At 41.6% G+C, this 23,573-nt stretch overlaps 1 pseudogene; it reads left to right on the forward strand.

Annotated features, from left to right (window-relative positions):
* LOC132508413 (lipoxygenase homology domain-containing protein 1-like) overlaps window positions 1-18,114 on the forward strand; it is a 92,063-nt pseudogene extending 73,949 nt beyond the window's left edge.
* The last annotated feature ends 5,459 nt before the right edge of the window (window positions 18,115-23,573 follow it).

Genomic DNA, 23,573 nt, shown 5'->3' on the forward strand with positions numbered 1-23,573 from the left:
GGTTTGACAATGCTAGTTCTCTGCCCCGCTTTGTTCCTCAGTCACTGGGGGGTGCAGGTGCTCCTTGGAGAGGGTCAGAGTCTGGGAAACCAAACCCTGTTGTCCACTCCTACTGGCACATATAGATCTAAGATTAGGAGGCAAAGCCAAAGAGCCCAAAGCCAGGTGGACCCTGAAATAAACTGGGAATAAGAGCAAAGTTGGGTGCAAAAGGAGCCTGGGAAAGTAGGCTCTGTTTAAGGCACAGATCTGCGTGAAGAGCAGCCACAGCACTTTCTAGATGATTCACACTTGAGCAGTGCTTTGGGCAACCAGCAGGAGCAGGGCACAACACTTACTGATGGATGGGTGGATGGATGGATGGGTGGATGGATGGGTGGATGGATGGGTGGATGGATGGATGGATGGATGGATGGATGGATGGATGGATGGATAGGTGGATGGGTGGATGGATGGGTGGATGGGTGGATGGATGGATAGGTGGATGGATGGGTAGATGGATGGATGGATGGATGGATGGATGGATGGATGGATGGGTGGATGGATGGGTGGATGGATGGGTGGATGGATGGATGGATAGGTGGATGGATGGGTGGATGGATGGGTGGATGGGTGGATGCATGGATGGATGGATGGGTGGATGGGTGGATGGATGGATTACTAGGCGTTCATTTATTCAGTAGTATTCAGTATTTACAACCCTGGGAGCGAGGGGTTCAAAACTAAGGAAGACGTGAGCCCTGCACTTATGACACATATGGTTTAGGGGAGGGAGTTCAAGAGGCCCTGGACGCGGATAACTCACTTGTGCAGGAGGATGGCCCACGTGAGGTGGACAGTGTTTTGGCTGATAGACAATCTGTGAACGCATCCACCGTTTGACATATCATCAATAATTTCAGGTGATTTTCATAACAGAATTACTAGATATTCTTTCATTATTTATTCAAAATCATCCTAGATTGAGAAGATTGCTTCTCTTTAGGGCATTTCTCTTGAAATAGCTGCCTAGATCTGGAGGAATATTTCCTGGTTCAACTAATTTTTATGACACTCTGATACCGTAAATGGCAGATCGTGGAGTAAGGCAGCCGCCTGCTCCTTTCCGTATTTACTTCTGGGGCTGACTTTATTTGGCCATCGGTACTTCTTTAGAGTTGCTCAATCTTGACATCTTGGATGGGTTAGAGGTGGTCCTTTCCTCCTGAAACATACAATGGCCCTTAATGATCCTGAATGAGCCTGATGGCAAAGGACTCAATTCAGTTCCACAAATAAACTCCTGGTGTCTAGATGTTTAAAACTCTCCATTCCAGATAGATTTGTGAAGAGGCTGCCCCTCATCACCACATAGCTGATACCTTGGGTGATCAAGGGATCACCACCAAGGGAATGAAAAACTTCTTGGCGTGATAGGATATTAAGAGGTGCTCCTTCAAATGGAATTGAGATTAAAATCACAGAACATCACCAAATATATTATATTTTATATATTATATATAAATATATTATTTATATATAAAATATATAAATATATTATATTTATATATAATATATTTATATATTATATATAAAAATAATATATTTATATATAATATATAAAATATAATATATTTATATATTATATTAAAAATAATATATTTAATAAACAGTTAATTGGATTCAATGTCTTTATATGCTCATTCAAAAATCAGGCAGGTATCATGTCTGAGACAATATTTCTAGATATCATCCTGGCTATTACTATATCTGCATTGTTTTTATCATCATGTGATGGGTTTGAGTCTTCACAATCATAACGTTGAGGACTGCAAAAGCATAATCTTTTTTGTTCTCTATAACTGATTAAAATCACACCCCTCATGAGGAAACTTTTTAAGGTGATGGAAATGTTCTCTGTCTTGATTATGGTGATAATTAAAGGACTTGTGCATATTTGTGAAAACTCATCAAACCATATACCTTAAAAGAGTGAATTTTACTACATGTGAATAATATTTCTTGACTTACAAATATTCCAAGCCCCTCTTTCCACGGATGATGGAAATCTTAATCCTTTTAATTCAAAATAAACAGTAAATTCCAACACAGAGCTTAGTTTCTCTTGGGTGAAAACTGGTCAGTTTAGGATTCTTCTCTTTCTGCTCCCTCTCTTACTCCAAGTGGACATGTCAGTTCCTGGAACTCACCCTCAGATGTGGCGAGGACCCCTGTGTGAGCACCACCCTGTGTTCTTGGCCATCCCTGAGGTGTCTCTTTCTACTTCCTCTTTGGGTCATGCTTCCTCCCTCTTAACTTGTGCTGAAGGGAACGTGTCCCATCGTGCCTTTGGTTTCCCACTTGTAAACATCCAGTGAAAAATCATATCATAGCTTTCTCCCCAGCCATGTGACATTTTTAATATATCCTTGTGACTAAAGAATTATATGTGGCCCCATGAAGAGCAAATATATATAATGTAAATATAAATATAGATAGATAGATGGATTTTTAACTCTTTGTATGCAGTAAGCAGAAGCAGAAGAATCCAAGATTCCTTGTAAGGAAAATCATGAGGATACTATTTATGGCGATATTAAGGCTTGGAGTTGAGGCTGTTAAGTCATCAGGGTGAGCTGTGACAGGGCAAGAGAGAGGCATGGACATATATACACTAACAAACGTAAGGTAGATAGCTAGTGGGAAGCAGCCGCATAGCACAGGGAGATCAGCTCGGTGCTTTGTGACCGCCTGGAGGGGTGGGATAGGGAGGGTGGGAGAGAGGGAGACGCAAGAGGGAAGAGATATGGGAACATATGTATATGTATAACTGATTCACTTTGTTATAAAGCAGAAACTAACACACCACTGTAATGCAATTATACCCCAATAAAGATGTTAAAAACAAAAAACAAAAAAAACCAAAACGCTTGGCACAGACTCTGCCCTCAAATGATGTTTGGAAAAAAAAAAAAAACTGTGGGGGAAATTTGAAAGATTTTTGTGTCCCTCATGAGATGGTGTTAAATCTTATTATGTAGGCCAAAGGTTTATAAAGCCCAAAGAATGCTGAGCTTTGCAATGATACATATACTGTGCATTCCTTGAGAGATGGGGACATTGTCGAAATGACGATAAATACGGTAAATATAAGGACGAGAGTGTTCAAGATGGTGACATCACAAACACAAGTGAAAGAATGCCCCCCAAACAGTGAAAACAAACAGCTATTAAAGGAAGTGGATGACAATTGGGGTGAATAGAAGACAAGAATTTTCTTCTGTGCTGATGGCAGATGGGAAAGGCTTTCCGAACAGCTGAATCTACTGACTAATTGTCGGAAAGAAAAAGTCAACATCAGCTACGGTAAAAAGAACTTTTAAAAAATATTGGCAGAAACGCCCAACATATACGGATAACCTAAATCAGCAAGTTAACTTCTTCAAATACTTTTGGCTAAGGGGGTGATAGATACAACTATTTAAAACAACTACTTAAAATCCAGTGCTTCAAGAATGGTATTTGTAGTCAGAAATACCTGCCTTTGAATATGTTCAGGTAAAATGGTCTCTTTCATTCTGTATAACATTGACACCTGGAGACCCATCCTTATAGTTTTCAAGTATTCGAGCTAATTGCAGGTTCTCTTCTAACTCACATTTTGGCCTTATCACTGGGATCCCTCAGGAGTTCACCCTTGTGTGTGGGGTGTCCCTCTCCTAAAGATAATTTGCCAACCTCTACATTTTTACAACAGAATGCGTGTCGTTAAGCTAGAACATACAACCCTGCCGTTAAACCAACAATATCGAGCCCTGACTTTCATGCCCAAGGACAGACACTGAACAAAGGATTCCTGACCTTTTCTTGCTGTTTTAGCACATGGTATTTTAAGGTGTGTCTAAGCAACGTGGTAACTTTAAAAGTTCCCTTTGCATTGTTAGATAAGGAAGAATTTTATATTGCCTTAAGGATCATGAAAAAGTCTGGAGTTTTCAGAATCTATTGTGATGCATTTAGCATTTTTAAAAAGAATCTACATGCTTTCATTGCAGAAGCAAATGCTTCGTGAATCGTGTTATCTAATACCGGTAAAGGAGAATTACTGTTACAGATTCCAGCAAAACGTGTGTTTCTCGTAGCGGGATCATATGTTTTCTTTCAACTTAACAATATAAACTATGTGACTCTTCTTGATGTAATTTGAGAATAAAATTTAGTGCTCATCTATGATAATCACTTTGTTCTAAAATTTCTAGTACATTTATTTCTCTTCCTTTGAATTTAGACGATAAGTTAAGTTTTGTTTTATTTTTGGTGCGTGTATATTAAATTTAATTTATAGCAGCTTCTGGAAGCACAGAGTTGAGAAGTATTGAAGGTGCGTGCAGGTAGCAGTCAAGGTACAGGATGTGGTCATTGCCCTGTACAGTGATTGAGGGACGGCTGTGTTGTTTGTGCTGCAAATATATGTCTCGGTTCTAAATAATTTTTGATACGCATGTTTTAAACCTTTAACTGTTCATTCATTTTTGTCATATGTATTTTAATTTTTTAAAGGTCTTTATTATTTTTAAAAATTTTTACTGAGGTATAGTTGATTTACAATGTTGTGTTAGTTTCAGGTGTACAGCAAAGTGAATCAGCTATACATATATGTATATCCACTCTTTTTAAGATTCTTTTCCCATATAGTTTATTACAGAGTACTGAGTAGAGTTCCCTGTGCTATACAGTAGGTCTTCATTAGTTATCTATTTTATATATAATATCTTTATTTTTTTTTAAGTTGTAAACAAGTTCACTCTTTGCCTTAAATGAAAATATTCTGGGTAAACAGAAAGTGTTTCTCTATAAAGACTTCTGTTCATGTTCGTCCACACACTTGTCTTATGAAGAATTCTACCATGAGTTTTAGCTTAATTCAGTTCATGCAGCTACACAGGTTGTAAGACCAGATCATCTTAATAGGTAGTTTTTAAGGTTTCTGTGATTGTCCTAAATTCATCAGTGTTCTAATTTTCTGTTTAAGCTCAGCTGGGTTTCACTCTGGGGCATTTTAGAATATGTAAGACAGCACAAAGAAACTGATTTATCTTCTCTGCTTACACCATTTCCCAGTATACCACGTTTGTCTTTTTAAAGGTCAGGTGTGATGGAAACAGACAATGTTTCTCGGTTACTTTGTTTTCTTACTTGTTGGATTTTCATGTCTGAGTTCTTTGGAAAATGTTAATGTGAATTTCTATAAATGCAGCTGTTCAATTGCACTGAGGATGATTTAGAAAGAGTTCCAGGATCCTGGAATAAAAGGTACTCATTGTATCCAAGATATTATCCATATTAGTAGTATCAGCAAGAGCAATCTCCTTCCTAAATTAGTGACTTCTACCAGTGTCTCAGAAGTTGCTTTAATTCTAAGGTCAAATATAGTGGATCATAATTTGCTGGTACCTCACTGAGCTCTTTTTTAAAAACCATATTTAAATTTGGATCTCTCTAGGATCTTTGTATTTTTTCCCTCTCAAGGCTATTAAAAATCTCCATTATTGGAATAGTGATCTCCATGAAGTAGCAGCATGAGTGACCAGCTGTGATTAGAACAGCCAAACTTCAGGGGAAGAAATTGCCACTTTTATCTAATTAGGAGAGAGAAGAGTTTTTTTTTTTAAATACAATTTCTCATAATAACTGTGAAAGTGTAGTGGTTAATGAAAGTGCGTAATTGCTAACAATAATTATTTTGAAACAGTAGTTCTGGGAATAGCTGAGAGTCTGTATGAATGGGTTAAACATGAAATAGTCAAGAGTGTGTTTGGATAGGGGTGCACATAAGAAAAAGGGCCAAGGCCAAGTACCATGGAAAAATTCACATCAACTAGCTTAAAGAATGGTCTGATTCCCTTCCAGGGTATCTAACTACATTCAAAGAGAAAATAAATAGGAGAAAAATAATACCAGATTTCTGACATTTCAGTGGTGGTTTATGATATCTACGTGTACACTGGCAGGAGGCCAGGTGCCGAGTCAGAGTCTAACATGTTTATCAACCTCATCGGCACCAGAGGAGATTCAGGGAATCGAAGCCTTCATCAATCCAAAAATAACAAAGTCAAGTTTTGGCTTGGACAGGTAGTAAAAAGATCCTTCTAAATTCGTGCCCACAAGTTTTCCTCTAATTTCTCTAACCAAAAAGACACTCAAACAGAAAATTCCTGAGATGCTCATATGATACCAGCTAGGAAGTACAGTAGGTGTGGTCATTTCTTGGTATGCATCTTGTCCTCAAGTTGAGTTGAAGTGGGACTTAGCCAAGAACAATGCCACCATGAGTAAGTCCCAGTTTCCTCTTCTGTTAAAAACAAGTACCCTCACCCCCCACCAAAAAAAGAAAAAAAACCCCAAGATTCTACCTCCAGATAGGACGGACAGTATAGCTTGTAACAAAATGACCATCCTGCTGACAACTAGAAACGTGTGTCTTTTTTAATTGGTTTTGAAGGCACTGAAGGGCTGCCAAGGCAGTTAGGGCTTGAGGGTCCGCGATCTTCGATAGGAAGGAAGTTCGGAGGAGAACCTGATGCTCAGCAGAGCTTTCTGTTCCGTTGTTCGTTAAGTGGAAGCTTAGATCAGAAAGTGGCGTCAGAGAGCCTGAGAAGCTGTGCAGAGACTTAGGAGGCTCCTGGGGCGGGGATGCAGCCCAGCACTGAAGACAGACCCTCATGAGGCCCCACCGGAAAAGAGGGACCTTTGTGTGGGTTCTCCCCGGGGCGGGTCCTGCAGGTCATTAAAGGGGGAAGTGACCCCAGGAAGCAGCAGTGAAGGAAGGTGGAAGAGAGAAAGAGAGAGGCAGAGCCAATCTGAATATGTATCCCAGAGGTCACTGCTGTGGGTAGCAGGCACTGGATCGCTGTGACCTCAGCTGGCAGCCTGGGAACCCACAGCCCTGGTGCCAAAGCAGCGTTAGGGGAGGGAGCTCAGGTCCTCGGGCCACGCGGACAACTCTACCCCTGCCACCACGCTCGCTCCACCCGTGAGCCCATTTCACACAGGAACTTCGGGGCCACAGCAAGGCTCTACGTGGAAAACTACAGAATGTTATTGGAAAAATGGAAAAAGACACAAATTAATAGAGATATAGGGACTTCCCTGGCGGTCCAGTAGTTAAGAATCCAATGCAGGGGACGCAGGTTTGATCCCTGGTCGGGGAACTAAGATCCCACATGCCGCAGGGCAATGAAGCCCACGCGCCGCAGCTACTGAGCTCACATGCTCTGGAGCCCATGCGCCACCACTAGAGAAGCCCAGGCACTGCAACTAAAAAAAATAAAAATAAAGATATACTATGTTCCTGGATTGGAGGACTCAATATTATAAAATTCTCACTTCTCTCCTAATTGATCTGCAGTTTCCGTGCAATATCAATCAAAATTCCAGAAGTATTTTTTAATGGAAATTGACACTGTCATTCTAAAATATATGTGGAAATGCAAAGAGTCAAACACACCCCAAATAATCTTGAAGATGATTAATCTTGAGAAAAACAAAACCGGAGAACTCACACTGTCACATATCAAGATTTAAAGTTAATGCAATTAAAACAGCATTAATTGGTACAAGACAAATAGAGCAGAGAAACAGGCAAAAGCCAGAAGAATATCTACGTATCCTTATGTCCAGCATCAAGGAAACAATAGTCTTTTAATGAATTCAGAGAGTAAACTGGGTATCATTATAGAAAAAAAAAATCATGAGCCCTATTTTATACTAAACCTAAAAACCAATTCCATACAAATTTAGGTCTAAGTGTGAAAGATAAAACAATAAAATATCTAGAACATAGGAGAAAATCTTCATGACCCTGGGAATAGATTAGAATTTAAATTTTTTTTAATTGGGCTAAAGTATACATAACATGAATTTTACCATTTTAACCATAATTAACTGTACAATTTAGTGACATTAAGTACATTCACACTGTTGTGCAACCACCACCACCATCCATCTCCAGAACTCCTTCCTCTTGCAAAACTGAAACCCTGGAGCCATTAAGTAATGATGCCCATTCTCCTCTCTCTGTTCCCTAACCCCAGACCCTGGCTACACCTCTCCACTTTCTCTCTCTATGAATTAGAGTCCCTTAGGCACCTCATCTAAGTGGAATCATACAGCATTTGTTTTTTTTGTGGCTGGCTTATTTCACTTAGAACAGTATCTTCAAGATTCCTCTGTGTTGTAGCAGGTGTGAGAATTTACTTTTTTTTTTTAAGGCTGACTAATATTCCATTGAACATATATACATTTTGTTTACCCATTCACCCATCAATGAATTAATGCACCTTTTGGGCACTGTAAATAATGCTATGAACATGGGTGTACAAATATAGATAAGATTTTAAAGACAAAACAGAGAAAGCACTACAAATAAAGGGGGAAATGTAAATTACACCATTTTAATATTAAAGACTTTTGTTCTTCAAGACGCCATTAAGACAAGTCAGAAAGTGTGACAAGATATTGTAAAATAAATACAGGCTAAGGACTTGTTTCCAGACCATATATAGAATGCCCTCAAATCAACAAGAAAAAGAGAACCCAGTTTAAAAGATAAGCATGACACTTGAATATGTCCTTTGTAAAAGAGGTTGTCCAACTAGCCAGCAAATGTGAAAAATATATCCAACTTTGTTAGTAACCATGGAAATACACTGGAAACCACAATGAAGTGTCTGTGCGCGATCAGACAGCTTAAACCTGGGAAGAATCACAGCATCAAGTATTGACGAGCCTCTGGAGCACCTAGGCCTCTCACAGAGACACGGAGCCCACAGAGCATGCGTCAGCATCAGCATTTTGGAAAACTGAGACTATCTACCAAAGCTCTGTAACCCAGCAGTTCCCCAACAGAAACGTACGCACGTGCGCGTGAAAAGACATGTACGAGAGCCTTCTGAGCAGGGGGTTATTTGTAATACCCCAAACCTAGAAACTATTGTCCACAAGTAATATAGATAAATAATTTGGAATAATCTTCAGCAATGAAAATGAACAAAATGCTGTTAAACAAAACAATATGGATGAATTTCCCAAAGGTTGAGTGAGACAAGCCAAGCAGAAAGTGAACACACTGTGCTTCTGCTTGTGGTCCCAGACCTGGCAAGACTGATTAGAAGCATAAAAAGTCAGGTTACTGGTTCCACCTGGGGAGCTAATGACTGGATGGGCCATTGTGGGGGTGAGTCTTGGGTGAGGCTGACGTTTTATTATCTGCGTGGACGTGTGTGCGTTGAGTGTGTTGTGCACTTAGAATGTGTGCACTTTATATCTAGTTAACAAATAGTCTGTTTAAAAACTTTATATGTATACATACATACACATATTTCAGTACATAGTTCATTTGGAACTGAAAGCCACCGAGAGGCAAACAGCAGTGGTGGAAAAGCAGACCGCTGGGGTCTGAGTCTTGGTTCGGTCAGCTACTAGATGGTGTCCTTGGGTGAGGAATTTAATTCTGTGTGTCTCACTCCCTTCAACTGTAAAATGAGAAAATAAGTAGTGCTTACCTCATGGCTTATTCTAAGAATTAAATGAGTTACTATATAAAAAACCCTTAGAAGGGTTTGTACCTTGTAAGGGCTGTAAGAACCATTATTACCACTAGCAGTAGTAGACAAAATAAACGCTATGATTAAAATTTATAAATCTTTTTCTGGTAGACCGTATGATTGAGGAAGGCAAGAATTACATGTTACATGCTTGTGCGTGTCCCACAAGGCATAGGATAGGACGTTGAACGTAAAATAGTAAGTGGGTAATTTTTATGGTAATAGTAATAATATAGTAGTAATATATAGCAATATAGTAATGTACTAATATAATACTAATAGCAATGCTATTTTTTTCTAGAGAAAGGAAATGTCCTAATGGTCACTGAGTTCATTTTTTATCATACACGTTGATATTTTTTAATATCGAGGCAGTGTCTCTTGGAAAATTGAAGAAAGTTCTGGTTAGTCATGATGTGACAGGTCCAGGTAGGATTTTCTTAGTAAGAAGTTTGTTCTTCAGATTAATTAAAAGTAGCATAAAAGGTGGATGAAAGGAAAGATGAATGTATAACTCATGGAAAATTGAGATGAGAAAATAATTTTAAGAAATTATGGCTAGATGAAGTTTTGTTGGATTAGACTTATTACATGACTTTAAAAGCTCACTGCTATGTTATTATGAAGGACATTTCCTAGGAATACAGAAGCTTTATTGTGTGTGTGTGTGTGTGTCTGTGTGTGTGTGTGTGTGTGTCTGTGTGTGTGTGTGTGTGTGTGTTTAAAATCTCCAGACCCACTAGGCAGTTTTCAAAATTGCATCTATCATGTTTCCCTGCAGGTGCGTTTCCCCTGGCTCCTGTCTTCCACGCCCTGCAACAAACTAGAAACTTAGGAATCATCCTTGATTATCCTATTCTCTCCCTGTCTTCTACCCGTTCCACAACTGTTAACCAGGTCTTGTCAACTCTACCTCATTAATACCTTCTTTATCTTTATTAATATCGTCTTTATCTCCCTTAGAGCTGTTGAATTCAAACTTAAATTTATTTGACTCTGGAATCTGCATTATTTATTGCTAAAATGCAACTACATATTTTAACTCATATCATGGTACCTAAACCGTTTATTACATTTATTTCCAGACGCCTTTTCTCCTTCTACTAGATTTTGAATGTTTTGAGGTCTGGTATTATATGGTATTCATCTCTGTTTTCCCAGTGCCTAATTTAGTGCTTAATAGTGTAGAAATTTAATGAATGACAATGTATTGAATGAATGGATTTAAATCAGTGAAATGATTTTGAGTAAAGCTCTTCAAAAGGAATGAGGAGAGCTTAAAATGACTTTTGCAAGAAAGAAGTGTGTGTATTTTGGGCCAAACCGAGGAGAAAGGAAGAAGAAAAGGGAAGGTCAAGTGTATAGAAAGAAAACAGACACGTGATAAAGGAGATGAAGATCACGTGAAGGAAATTATTAGAAAGAAGCAGAAATAAGGAATTGAATAGAGGGAAGAAAGACACCCTCTTTCCCTCTTTTCCGTGTGTATAGCCAGTGGTACCCACTGCTTATCACAGGTTCCATCTTTTCCTGAGGGCTTGACAAAGTCTGCCCACCTCCATCACATACAGGCAGTCTTTGCTTTGCATGGCTTCTGTCTGCACTAATTCCAGTTACAATGATTTAGTTAAATAATAGAAATCCCCCGACAACATGCTTCAAACTTCAGTTACCACGGTTTGATCATGGTAACTGCATAAAGTCCAAATTTCACTGCTAGCTCTTCAGCCCATGAATCACCACCTAAGTCCCAGATGCACATCCTGAGCAGCGACCAATCACTGCGTTTCTCTCAGAGTCTGACGGTGACGCGTCACTGCCCGTCTGTCACACGGTTCATGCACAGACAGCAAAGCACGGAGTTGTAGTTGTAGCTGTATTGACTCCTTGTCTCCCAGTGACAAACTCAACTGACACTTTACAAAAATGTGTAATTCAAAGACGAAAGCACATCAAAGAAACCAAAAGGGATAATGCTGGAAGTGAAGCTCAAATCAGACATAAATGGAGTTACAGAAGCAACATCCGACTCTGGGAATGTTGACACTGTCACCATTTGTGAGACTTTAGATAATAGCCAGCAGAATTTAGTGAAAGGAACTTGTGACCATAAATGAGGAAAGTGGTTGTGACAGAAGGATGAACACGTCCCAGAGAAGGTGATGTTGGTAAAAAACGTCACATTAAAGGAACTCTTGGCGATATTTTATGGGATGAATTCACAGAGGATAAAATGAAGCTGAGGGAACCTCAGAAAGCAGGTGGCCAATTTGCTAAAGCAGAAAAATGATGCCTACTCTTCACGGTGAGCTGTATGCTGAGAAGCCAAGCACCAAATTACTCTTGATAAGGTTTATTTTTTTAAACAAAGACGTACACCTTTTAATTCTCAATGTTTCTAATGTATTAAATTACAGTGTTCTAAATATGGTGTTGATTTTTTTCATCTTATACATTTATAACTAACAGTAAGAGACTTTTTGATGTCTTTTGATATCACGCATGGTCTCAGCATGTGGTCTTTTCATGGTTCTGCCCTGTTGCTCAGAGCAACTTGTGTAAACGTGTAGGTCAATTCCAAGTCCTTTTTTCTATTCCATCAGTCAGTTTATCTATGTCAGCACCAATTCTGTGTTGTCTTACTTAGTATAGATTTATAATACATTTTGATACCTGGTAGGATGACTCTCCTACCTTACTGTAGTCCCGGAGTGCCTGAGACAGTCCTGGGCTGTGCTCATCCACGTACATCTTACCATGCACTTGTCAACTTTCTTGTAAAACCCTATGGTGAATTTGATGTAATTACATTGAAGTTTTGGACGTGACATCTCTAATTTCTTTATACTCATGAATATATATATCTCTATTTGTTTATGTCTTCTTTACTGTCACTCCTGAAATTTAGGTAATCTTTCTACAAAGTATACTACATCTGTCTTTAGATTTACCCTACATTCTGTTTTCTTTGCGGTACGTGGGCCTCTCACTGCTGTGGCCTCTCCCGTTGCGGAGCACAGGCTCCGGACGCGCAGGCTCAGCGGCCATGGCTCACGGGCCCAGTCGCTCCGCGGCATGTGGGATCTTCCCGGACCGGGGCACGAACCCGTGTCCCCTGCATCGGCAGGTGGACTCTCAACCACTGCGCCACCAGGGAAGCCCTACCCTACATTCTTAAGTTTTTATTACGCTTCTTGCCTGTTCCTTTCTGGTCAATAGAAATGTCATGGATTTTTATATATTTATTATATATCTAACCATTTTCCTCATCTCCATTGATTCCACTATTTTCTGTAACTTCTTGGGGTTTTAAATTTAGAAAGTCACATTATCCATGAATAATGACCGTTCTGTTTCTTCTTTTCCAACCAATTACTTTTCATTCTCCTTTCTTCCTTCCTTCTTTCCTTCCTTTTTTCTTTTTTTCCCTTTATTTAATTGCATTGACAAATGCAATAATCAGTGATAACTTCTAAATTTTTACCATTAAGAATGATGATTGTGACTTTACATTATTATTTAAACATATCAGTCTTCTCTAAATAACGTACTGAAATGCATTTATGTGAGTTAATTTTGCTGTGTTTGGCTTTTAAATACTTTTTAAAGAATGTAACAGAGAGTTTGTGCTCCTGGCAGAGAACCCTCTCTCTTCTTCTGCTTCCCCTGCTCTGAGTAATCAGGTAGCTCTCTGAGGCTTGCATCTCTCTGCTGCTATAACTTGGATGTGCGTAGTTTTGTACGCAAATTGCCTGACAAGTGTATTTTAACAGGAAATTAGGAGATTCTATGAATAAAATCACAGTACTAGTATATTTTATGCTAAGAGTCAAAGCGATCTCCTTTGTCAACGTACACAGGTAAACAGTTGGTTTCTTGAGAGGATTATTGTTAAATCTGAAAAGGAAGATGGCAATCAAGAAGTGCTGTTCCCGTGCAACAGGTGTGGTGTCACTGCCCATTTCTTCCAGCTGTGTCACCAGCCTGCCCCCTCCATCTGTCTGGCCACCTCCTCCCCTTCTTTAAAACCCGAGCTGAAGGCCTTCTCTCCCCAGGAAGCCGTTCTTTATCCACACTAGTAATTACTAAATGTTGTAACATTTAGCATTTTTCTTTTCTGGAATAAGCATGCTGAAATGGAAAGGACGCTGAATTAGGTCTTAGAAAACAGGTTTTTGATTCTGTTTCTCAAACAGGTGCTCTGTTTCCCGCTAGATCTGCAAACGTGGGTATTGCTGTCAATGTCTCTGAGGTTCAATTTCCTCGTATTTAAAGTGGGGATAATACCTGTTCCTCCTGGTTCATCTGAAGCATTTAAAATAAATGAAGGTGTATGTACAAACTGTGAACTCTAAAGCATTATTCTAATATGGTGTGGATATAATATAGGTTAAGAGAATTCAGTTGCAAGGGCAGCTCTGGAATTCATTGACCGTTCATAGGAGTATCACTTAAACTCTCTGGTCCTCAGTTTCAGACTCTTTATGCTAAGAATGATTAACTAAGACCTACCTACTTTATAGGGTTGTTATGAACAACATCTTAAAACAAAGTGCGCTATAAATAGAAATCATATAACGAATTTCCTGTTGTTATTAATCTGTAGAATATGTTGGTTCATTCATTCAGTCATGGTACAAATAGTAATTTACCATGAACCATAGTAGGAAGTGGAGTAGCTAAGGAGATTCAGGGATAAAGTAATATGGTCCCTGACTGCAAGGACTCAGTAGACGCCCACGTGAAAACAAATGTTCACGACCTAAGGGCCATGATAGAGACATGTGTGAGAGCCCAAGTGCCAAGGTGGATGTCTAGGTGATTACATGTTCCCTGAATCTAGAGAACACATGCATTGCATTGTGTTTATTCATTTATTCATCCGTTGACTCAAGCACAAACTGCATGCCTCCTAGGTGTCAGGCACCATACCAAGTCCTGGATATCTAGGGATAAAAAATGAAGCACCCCTGTCTTCAAGGAGCTTCCACTTGTTGATGAGGTAGGGGAGGAGGGATGCGTGCTCAGAGTTCAGCAGGTGTTTGGTCATCGCTGACTCCTGAAGAGGACACTCTTTCGGACACGTGGGGAAGCACTTCGGTTGACTGAGTGGGTTTTACCTTACAATAGTTCCGATTCTGGGAAATATCCATACTTTTGAAACTTTATAAGGAGTTGCATTCTTACTTGTATGAAGAAGTCTTCTGTTTGTTTTCTTACTACACATCCATTTGAAATGTATGTGCATCATAGGAGTTACTGCCATTTTATAACCTTCAAGTTGTAGGAAGAGACCTTATATTTTTAGTTTTTGCAAGAACTCTTTATTTCTTAATGGGGAAAAATTGAAGTTTTTCAGAACTGGCTTTGAATTACAGCTCTTTCACAGACTAGCTCTGGGAGCCTCTGTTTATTCTTATGTAAAATAGCAATAATGACACCTATTTTGCAAAGTTGTTTGAGGATTTCACACAATATACATAAATTACCTCAAAAAGTGTCTTGCAGTGATTAGAAGCTCCACAATGACAAATGTTATTGCAATAGAAGCAATTTTAGATTAAATAAATCTTTAGATACAATGCCATACATGCAAAGGAGGTAGAAACTTTTATTTCTAAATTATATGTCAAGTATTCAGAACTCTCCAAACAATTAACTTTCATTTTTAAAAATCTAGATCTGTACAGTCCGATACAGTAGCAATTGCTACATGTGACTAATACATGTAAATTAATGAAAATCAAATCAAATAAAAATTCAGTTCCTGGGTAGAACAAGATACAGTTCCAGGGCTCGATAGCTGCAGATGGTTAGTAGCTACTATATCGGGCAGCTTATACACCACATTTGGTTCTATATCACATCTAGATATTTGGTATCATGTGAAGCTATGCTTAATATTATCCAACATATTTTTATTGCTTTTAATACAGTGGTAAACATGGAAAAACCTAAAGAGTAAATAAAAGCTTATTGCTCTTATAAATGTGTCACATTTAAAAGATCAAGAGTCATCCGGAGCAGGTGCTAATAGTCATATTCTCTTCAGAGCTAAAATCAATGTTATTGGCAAATGCAAACGAGTAGAAGTCAAGATGGAAGTCACTTATTTCTCCAGGGTCTGTCAACATTTTGGAATAACTACAAACAAGGAAACTGTATTTGTAAAGAACGGAATGATACAAATGAAAGTAGTCACATGTTTTACTGTGTTATACTAGATCATATGAAATACTACACACGGCATATCATTGCACTGTTATCATTAACTGAACTCTAGCAGTATTGGCAGAGTTTGCCTAGCTCATTCTCCTTGAAGGCCCAGGGTTACATAAGTAAGAAAAGGGGAATTTTCTTGCTACCCCATTAGAGGTGGAAGAACCGTATTTAACATTTAGTCTCCTGCCTTGCTTGACAGATGAGAAAACTGACACCTAAGGAGATTAAATGCCCTGCGCAAATCACAGACAAGCCAGTCAGTGCAGGGCCTCCTGGTCCCTTGGACACTCTGTGGAATTTTAAGTTAGTGTCTGTCAACCTACTGTTTGCATTTTATCACCATGATTTTGTGAATTATCCACTAAGGAAGATCCCTGCAAAAATTACTGAGTTCAGTAATTTGATTACTGATTTGTCAGAAAATTTACTGAGATTGTAGAGAGTTTAGAAGACAGGTTTTGGGAATTCCCTGGTGGTCCAGTGGTTAGGATTCAGAGCTTTCACTGCCAGAGTCCCCGGTTCAATCCCTGGTCCGGGAACTAAGATCCCGCAAGCCACGCGGCACAGCCAAAAAAAAAAAAAAAAAAAAGAAGACAGGTTTCACTAGTTTCCTCAGCATAACTTAGCCATTTAAACTCAAGTCCCCTTCTACTAATAAGAAAAGAAAAAGTACCTGAGAAAGAAGTTATTTAGAACTTTATTGTAGAGTTAAAATAAGAGGGAGTCTACTCTGCTGTTGGACCCACTAAGATTTGTTTACGCCTCTCCTTCTGTGTGGCTGGGAGAACATCAGAGGCGTGTCCCCAGCTGGTGCTTACTGCTCTCTGACCCTGGAATAGGCTCCCCGGTGAAGCAAGACTACACACAATCTCATCTGATCCTCACAGACGACCTCTGCACGGGCTCTGTGATAACTGTATTCCACAGATGAGGAAGCTGAGACACAGAGGTCAAGTTTCTTAAATATGATCGGTTGAGTCAGGGTTCCGGTCAAGATACATCCGAATCTAGCATTGCACTGCCCCACACGGGAGCTAGGTGTCTGTTGAACTCTTGAGCTATGCCTATTCCAAATCAAGGTGTGATGTAGGTGTAAGGTCCATACCAGCTGTCAAAGATGTAGCATAAATAGAATGTAATTGTATAAAGCCATTCAGGCTGCTGTAACAAAAACTATAGTCTAGTGGCTTATAAACAACGGAAATTTATTTCTAACAATTCTGGAGGCTGGAAGTCCAAGATCAGGGTGCCAGCATTGTCAGGTTCTGATGAAGGCCCTCTTCCGGGCTGTGTTGCAAACTGCCAACTTCTTGCTGTGTCCTCCCAGAGGAGGGAGAAGGGAGCTCTCTGGAGCCTTGCTCAAAGGCACTAATCCCATCCAAAAGGGCTCCACCCTCCAAACTTTAAACACCTCCCAAAGGATTACAACATAAAAATCGGGGGGGAGACACAAATATTCAGACCATCACAGTAATATATCTTAGTAATTTTTATGTTGATTACATGTTGAAATGATCATTTTCTGAATTTATTAAAATGAAAATATTAAAATTAATTTCACCTTTTTCCTTTTATTACATACATGACTCTTGTTATATTTCTCTTGAAGAGTCCTGTTCTAGAGTCTGAGGGTTTAGCCACTGTATACACCTACCAATCACGTGAAAGGAGAGGTACAAAGGCTTCCACTGTGGAAACTGCAAATGAGAAAGTTTTACTGACTTTAAGATATATTAGAATATGTATAATGTTACCATAGGATGTTTCTGAAAACTGACGCGAAAGGATGACTCAATGTAACCTTCAGCTTGAGTGCAGGACAGTTTCACTGCAGTTGCCCTCCTAGAGAACGTTTGGTGTGGCTTGAAATCTTAAATGCTTTTAAAAATTTCTGAGCTTCTCTCTGAAGGCCTGCTTAAACCGCTTCTGTATTTTATTTTCCGTTCTTAGCCATGTGCCTTCTTTACATCCTCCCTCATGTTACTTACCTTCCCCCTCCCCTGGCAAGTGGTTGTACCAGTACCAGGATGATGGCAGGGCTGAGCGGGAGCTGCTCGCGGAAGGAAGCTGCGGGGCAGGAGGGACTGGATCCCAGCCTCCTGAGAGGGCCCACCTGGGTCTTCCGCTGTGCCTTCGACAGGCTATTTACCTGATGGTCACAGTGTGTCCGCCCTTTCCTCGTGCTGGGGCGAATCCCCGGCAGCGTCGCTTGTGTCGGACGCATTCATTGCTTTTGGGAGAAGTACCAGCCGGTGATGGACGGAGATCAGCCCGCAGAAGTCCCTCGGCGGGCGGGGAGAACCACTGAGCTGTTTGCCATTTACCCCGGTGCCTGACTCTGTGTCTGGGACACAGGAGACACTTAACAAACTTCTGCTTAACACACGGGTGTGTTTCCTCAGTACCTGCCTTGTGCGGGGCACAAATTGTTTCCTCTTCTTCCCACTTCCTCTTCCAGAAAACCTGACACCTGCTGGGTTTGCTGGAATGTTTAGGTGGCCTTAGTGGAAAGTCACTGAAGAGGTACATAATGCTTGATGGCAGTAAGAGGCTTTTATACAACCCATGTTAATTTTAAAGTGGAAGTCGTATTCTTGGAGAGCAGTCTGTCTCTCTTAGTGTTGGTGGTGATGTGCAGAGTACAATGTGAAAAGAAAACAGTTGATTGGTTACCATTCCCTCTGCACTTCACACCCACCCTCGTCCACTCGGTCTCTTGGGAGCTGGTCGCTGCGGCTGCAGCGGTGAGCTGGGCTTCCTGCAGGGCACACGTCTTCCATCCGCCGGTCAGTTTTCTCAGCGAGCCTCGCATCTTGTCAGCTCGGTGCTTCTTCCACCCCGTCCAGTGGCTCCGCGAGGAGCGCCATGGCTTTGACATCAGAGACCTGGGTTGGAATCTCGATGCTGCCACCGCGAGATGGATGCTCTCATCCTCCACATTTGGCCGGTGAGGAAGCAGAGACTGGGCGAGGCTTGCCCACGCTCATCGGGTGAAATAAATAGGAGAGCAGGACCTGCACCCGGCGGTTCCGCTCCAGAGCCCGCATCGCTCCGTGTGTGTTCAGGTGTCCCAGGAGATCACCCAGCTGATCCTGCACGTGACCTTCCTGTTCTTGTCACATGCAGGTACCACCGGGACCATTTATACTCCACATTTTTTTTCTTTAAACTGTCTTTAAATTAGGTTATTTGAGGGTGGAGGGAGCTTTGCCTCATTTTAAACCACATTCATAATATCCATGCAATCACTGATGTCATTACATTTTTTCCCTAAAACATATTAAATGAATCTATGTCTAACAGAAATCGTAGTTTAGGGCTTCCCTGGTGGCGCAGTGGTTGAGAGTCCGCCTGCCGATGCAGGGGACGCGGGTTCGTGCCCCGGTCCGGAAAGATCCCACGTGCCGCGGAGCGGCTGCGCCCGTGAGCCATGGCCGCTGAGCCTGCGCGTCCGGGGCCTGTGCTCCGCAACGGGAGAGGCCACAACAGTGAGAGGCCCGCGTACCGAAAAAAAAAAAAATCGTAGTTTAGATATATGCTACCTACAATTATCTTATAAACAACCGGTGGGTCTGACATACAGTGATCCACAGATAGTGTTTCAACAGATAGAAGCTGTTGTTATCACGGTTTACCTTTCACTGCTCCATGACTAAGGACTAACCTAGTCCTTAGAAATGGTACATTTCACATCTGAGTTTGAACACACATCAATAGTAGAGCTTCAGTGATTTGAAGTTTAAAACGCTTTTTTCCCTAAAGTGGCCAGCAGACCGTGTTAAGGGTTAGCACAGCCAGTATGTCTCACGCTGGCTGTAGGAGACCCTGGTGGGCCGCCTCTAGCCTCTGCTGTTGCTGCTGCATGGTGCCCCGCACAAGGCAGGTACTGAGGAAACACACCCGTGTGTTAAGCAGAAGTTTGTTAAGTGTCTCCCGTGTCCCAGACACAGAGTCAGGCACCGGGGTAAACGGCAAACAGCTCAGTGGTTCTCCCCGCCCGCCGGGGGACTTCTGCGCGAGTGGGGGACCCAGTGAGTAAAGCGTGGCTGCACACAGGTGGCACCCCTCCTGCTAGCTCCTGAGCCCTTTGGAGTCGGGGCCCTTCTATACTCCTCTGCGTGTTTTGTCCTGGCGCGCGGCCTGACTCACAGGAGGAACTCGGAGTCTATTAAATGCACGAATCACCCCTGCCCTGCGATTCAGCACACCTTTTAAGAGATTAGAATATTAAATTATACCTGGTTCAGCTCGTGTATTTATGGAATTCGTACTCACAAACAATCACACTCAATCCCTCCGCGTTTACAAACTTTCCTGCAACGATATATTTCAATTGTGAATGTAGTCCCGCCCCTTTAGTCCCACCACACGGACGGGAGCCGGACGCCTCCCACTTCTTTCCGGCGGGCGGCAGAGTCACCGTCCTCTCCTGGGGAGGAGGTGGTGTAAACGCTGATCTCGCCCAGTTAGTGCTGATCCTCCTTTGTTTACTGTGGCAGATTCTGGCACCATCTATCTCAGTCTAAGCCCCGTTCATATCGACTGTACCCTGAAAACTGGATAAAGTGCAGAGAAGCCATATTTATTTCTGGGTTTGCTGAGAAGGCAAAGATGAACAGAGAATGTGGTACAAAGAAGGCAAATAGATACTTTTTTTATATAAATTTATTCTATTTATTTAGTTTTGGTTTCGTTCGTCTTCGTTGCTGCGCGCAGGCTTTCTCTAGTTGCGGCGAGCAGGGGCTACTCTTCGTTGCGGTGCGTGAGCTTCTCATTGCGGTGGCTTCTCTTGCTGTGGAGCACGGACTCTAGGCATGTGGGCTTCAGTAGTTGTGGCTCCTGGGCTCAGTAGTTGTGGTGCATGGAGTTGCTCCGTGGCATGTGGGATCTTCCTGGACCAGGGCTCGAACCCTTGTCCCCTGAACCGGAAGGTGGATTCTTAACCACTGTGCCACCAGGGAAGCCCAGAAGGCAAATAGATTCTTGTTTTTTTAAGATGAATATTTTCATTTTAATTAATAAAACAAAAATGAAACAATGAAGACATATATTGGGACTTCACTCATTCACCAATTATGCAAGAAAAGTTAAATAAGATAATTTTTGAATCCAGAAAAAATATTTCCTCAAGTTCTGGTGCTATTCCCATTGTAATGGCTATAGACACAGTACACTTTTAAGTTTGGTCACCATTATTAACATTTTCTATATCACTTTATGTCTAGACAATCAACAAAACAATAAATCAAGACCTGATTTGCATTTGCCAATTTCTGTGGTGGAACTACTCCCACTGTGGTTGATTTCAATCTCACTGTTGGGAAGAGATGCATATCATTACAGTTGTCTCCCAGTATCCACAGGGGATGGGATCCAGGACCCCCTGCAGAAACTAAAAATCCATGGGTGCTCAAGTTCCTTACACAGAATGACGTTGTATTTGCATATAACCTACCCACATCCTCCCATATACTTTATTTTTATTTTTGTAAACATCTTTATTGGACTATAATTGCTTTCCATTGTTGTGTTAGTTTCTGCTGTATAAGGTCAAGTGGAAAGCAGTGTCCTTTTCTTGTGGAGAGAATCATGTTAACTCCTAATCCAGAAACTGCCGTGTGTGTCCCTGGGAAACGCTGGGGCTGGGAGACAAGTGCAAAAACAAGGGCTAAAAACACAATGTGGCTTGTTTCACGGAGCGCCATGATTGCCTAGCACAGCCCTGGCGGCTTCTCCTGTTGGCTTGCGTCTGGGGCAAAGTCAAGAGGGTGTGAAGAGACTTTCATCTGAGGAGCTGAATCCTCTATCTTCACCAGCAAGCTACAGTCATGGCGCAATGATGTTGCTGGTGTCCTGCTGGTTCTGCAGGGTTCTCATACATGCACTGCGCAAGCAGGCGTGGGTAAATACCAGTGATGCATTTGTTGTACCAAAGGATGATACAACTTCTCTGTGGCTTTAGGCAGTGCAGTGCCTTGGAGAGCTAAGCTGATCGCTCTTTAATAGGGAGGAGGGGCTTTCTAGAAAGCCCACCAGAGTTAGGCTTATCCTACAGTTATGAGGGCCTGTAATACTTCTGAATAGTTCACATTTCCAATTACTTTTAGAGGCAAAGAACCTCTGCAAAGTAGACCCTCCTCATGCTGATGTTTTGGAAAATGGAGGTTCATTTCAATTCCTTCAGGCAGTGGAATAGAATATACGAAACAAAGGCTCTCGAGTTCAGAAATTAACCTTCATTCACTACCACAAGTGGTCTGAAGTTCTGGGAAGGTAACAGCAGCTTCCCTGGGCTGTTTCCACGCCTCCGTGACAGCAACTGGAGAGAGAACCAATTAAACTGATTACGAAGTTTATAAATATGCAAAATCGTGATCATGAGGTCAACATTAGTCTTTGCAAGCTCAGGCATGCCAATGGATTGGAATGTTGCAAACACACCATTCTCTAGCTCTGTCCCCGTGTGGTTTTGTGTGCGTGGAAGGTCCTTCCCTCGTTGCCTGGAAAATGGGCTTTCACGTTCTGAGACCAAGCTTGAAGTGCTCAGCTCCAGTCAGAGTTATGTCACCCCATCCTCTGTGTTTCCATATCACTGTGCTTCCTCTCTAGTGGCAGCTGTCATTTCCATAGTGGGCGTGGATCTTAGTTTATATACTCAAAACTGTGGCAGATATTACACTTTTTATCTTCTATACTCCGACTTAATGTCTGGCTCTACGTCTCTGTCCCGCAGCCTGGTAGACAATTTCTTCTTAAGCATAGTCGTGGCACGTCCTCTTTCCCAAGGAGAATCTGACAGGCTGACGCTCTGTTTGGAAAGGAAGGAAAAGGGTCCTCCTCCCCCGTCTCTCATTGTCTCTGCTGAAGCAGGTTCGCTCTGCTTCCGGGCCACTCTCAAAATGCCAGGAGTTTTGGCAAGGCTGGTACCCTGAGTGCCTTGGGCCCCTCCTTTCCAGGCTGCTATGCAGCCTCTCCTGGGAAGTTTGCCCCCCCTCGGGATCTCTCCTTACGCGAAGATGACAAATCCAGTAGGGATCCCACCGCTCTGGGGACTGCGGACCTGTTTCCTCCTGGTAGAGAAAAATCTCTTCTCCTTACCCTGTTGCTTCTAAAAACCCTCTCCCTTCTCCTCCATCAGCACAAACCCTTATACATTTTGGCTTTCACGGATGACAGACAGGACTTTGTTCCCAATATGAACATGATGATGGCAGAGAAAAGAATCTTTCCCCTCTGTTCTTACTCAAATTAACAAAGGGACTGAAATGTACAATCTCAATTTCAGTGACTGTGTGAGGCAGTGGGAATCTGCAGACTCCCAGATACATGACATGGTCTGTCAAAAACAGCTGAAACAGACACTTGAGGGACCAAGCAGTGGCAGATCCTAGAAAGTGCGAACGTAAGCCCACTTCTGAAGGGTACATACCCTCCCGGGAAGTAAAGAAGCTGTATTTTGTATTCCTAACAGCTGGAGCAGGCATCTGTGTGGAGCCTAGTGGGGAAGGGGAGGGCTGAGATCAGGCAGAAGCTGTGCGGAGGAAGATTGGGTAGGGAATGCTCCTCTCATTAAGCCTCAAGGAATCCCCACAAATAATTTGCTAAGGAAAATGGACGGTGCCCGGTAAAATCAAAGCTCAGCTCTGAATTACAAGAAAGAAGCACTGATGAGTATTAGGAGACATAGAACCGCAAAGGCTTCGGATATCAGAGTTGTCCACAGACGACTGTGTATAAAAACATCTATAGTACATTTGAAAAAAAAAA

The sequence above is a fragment of the Lagenorhynchus albirostris genome, chromosome 17, assembly GCF_949774975.1.
Source record: "Lagenorhynchus albirostris chromosome 17, mLagAlb1.1, whole genome shotgun sequence".
NCBI lineage: Eukaryota > Metazoa > Chordata > Mammalia > Artiodactyla > Delphinidae > Lagenorhynchus > Lagenorhynchus albirostris.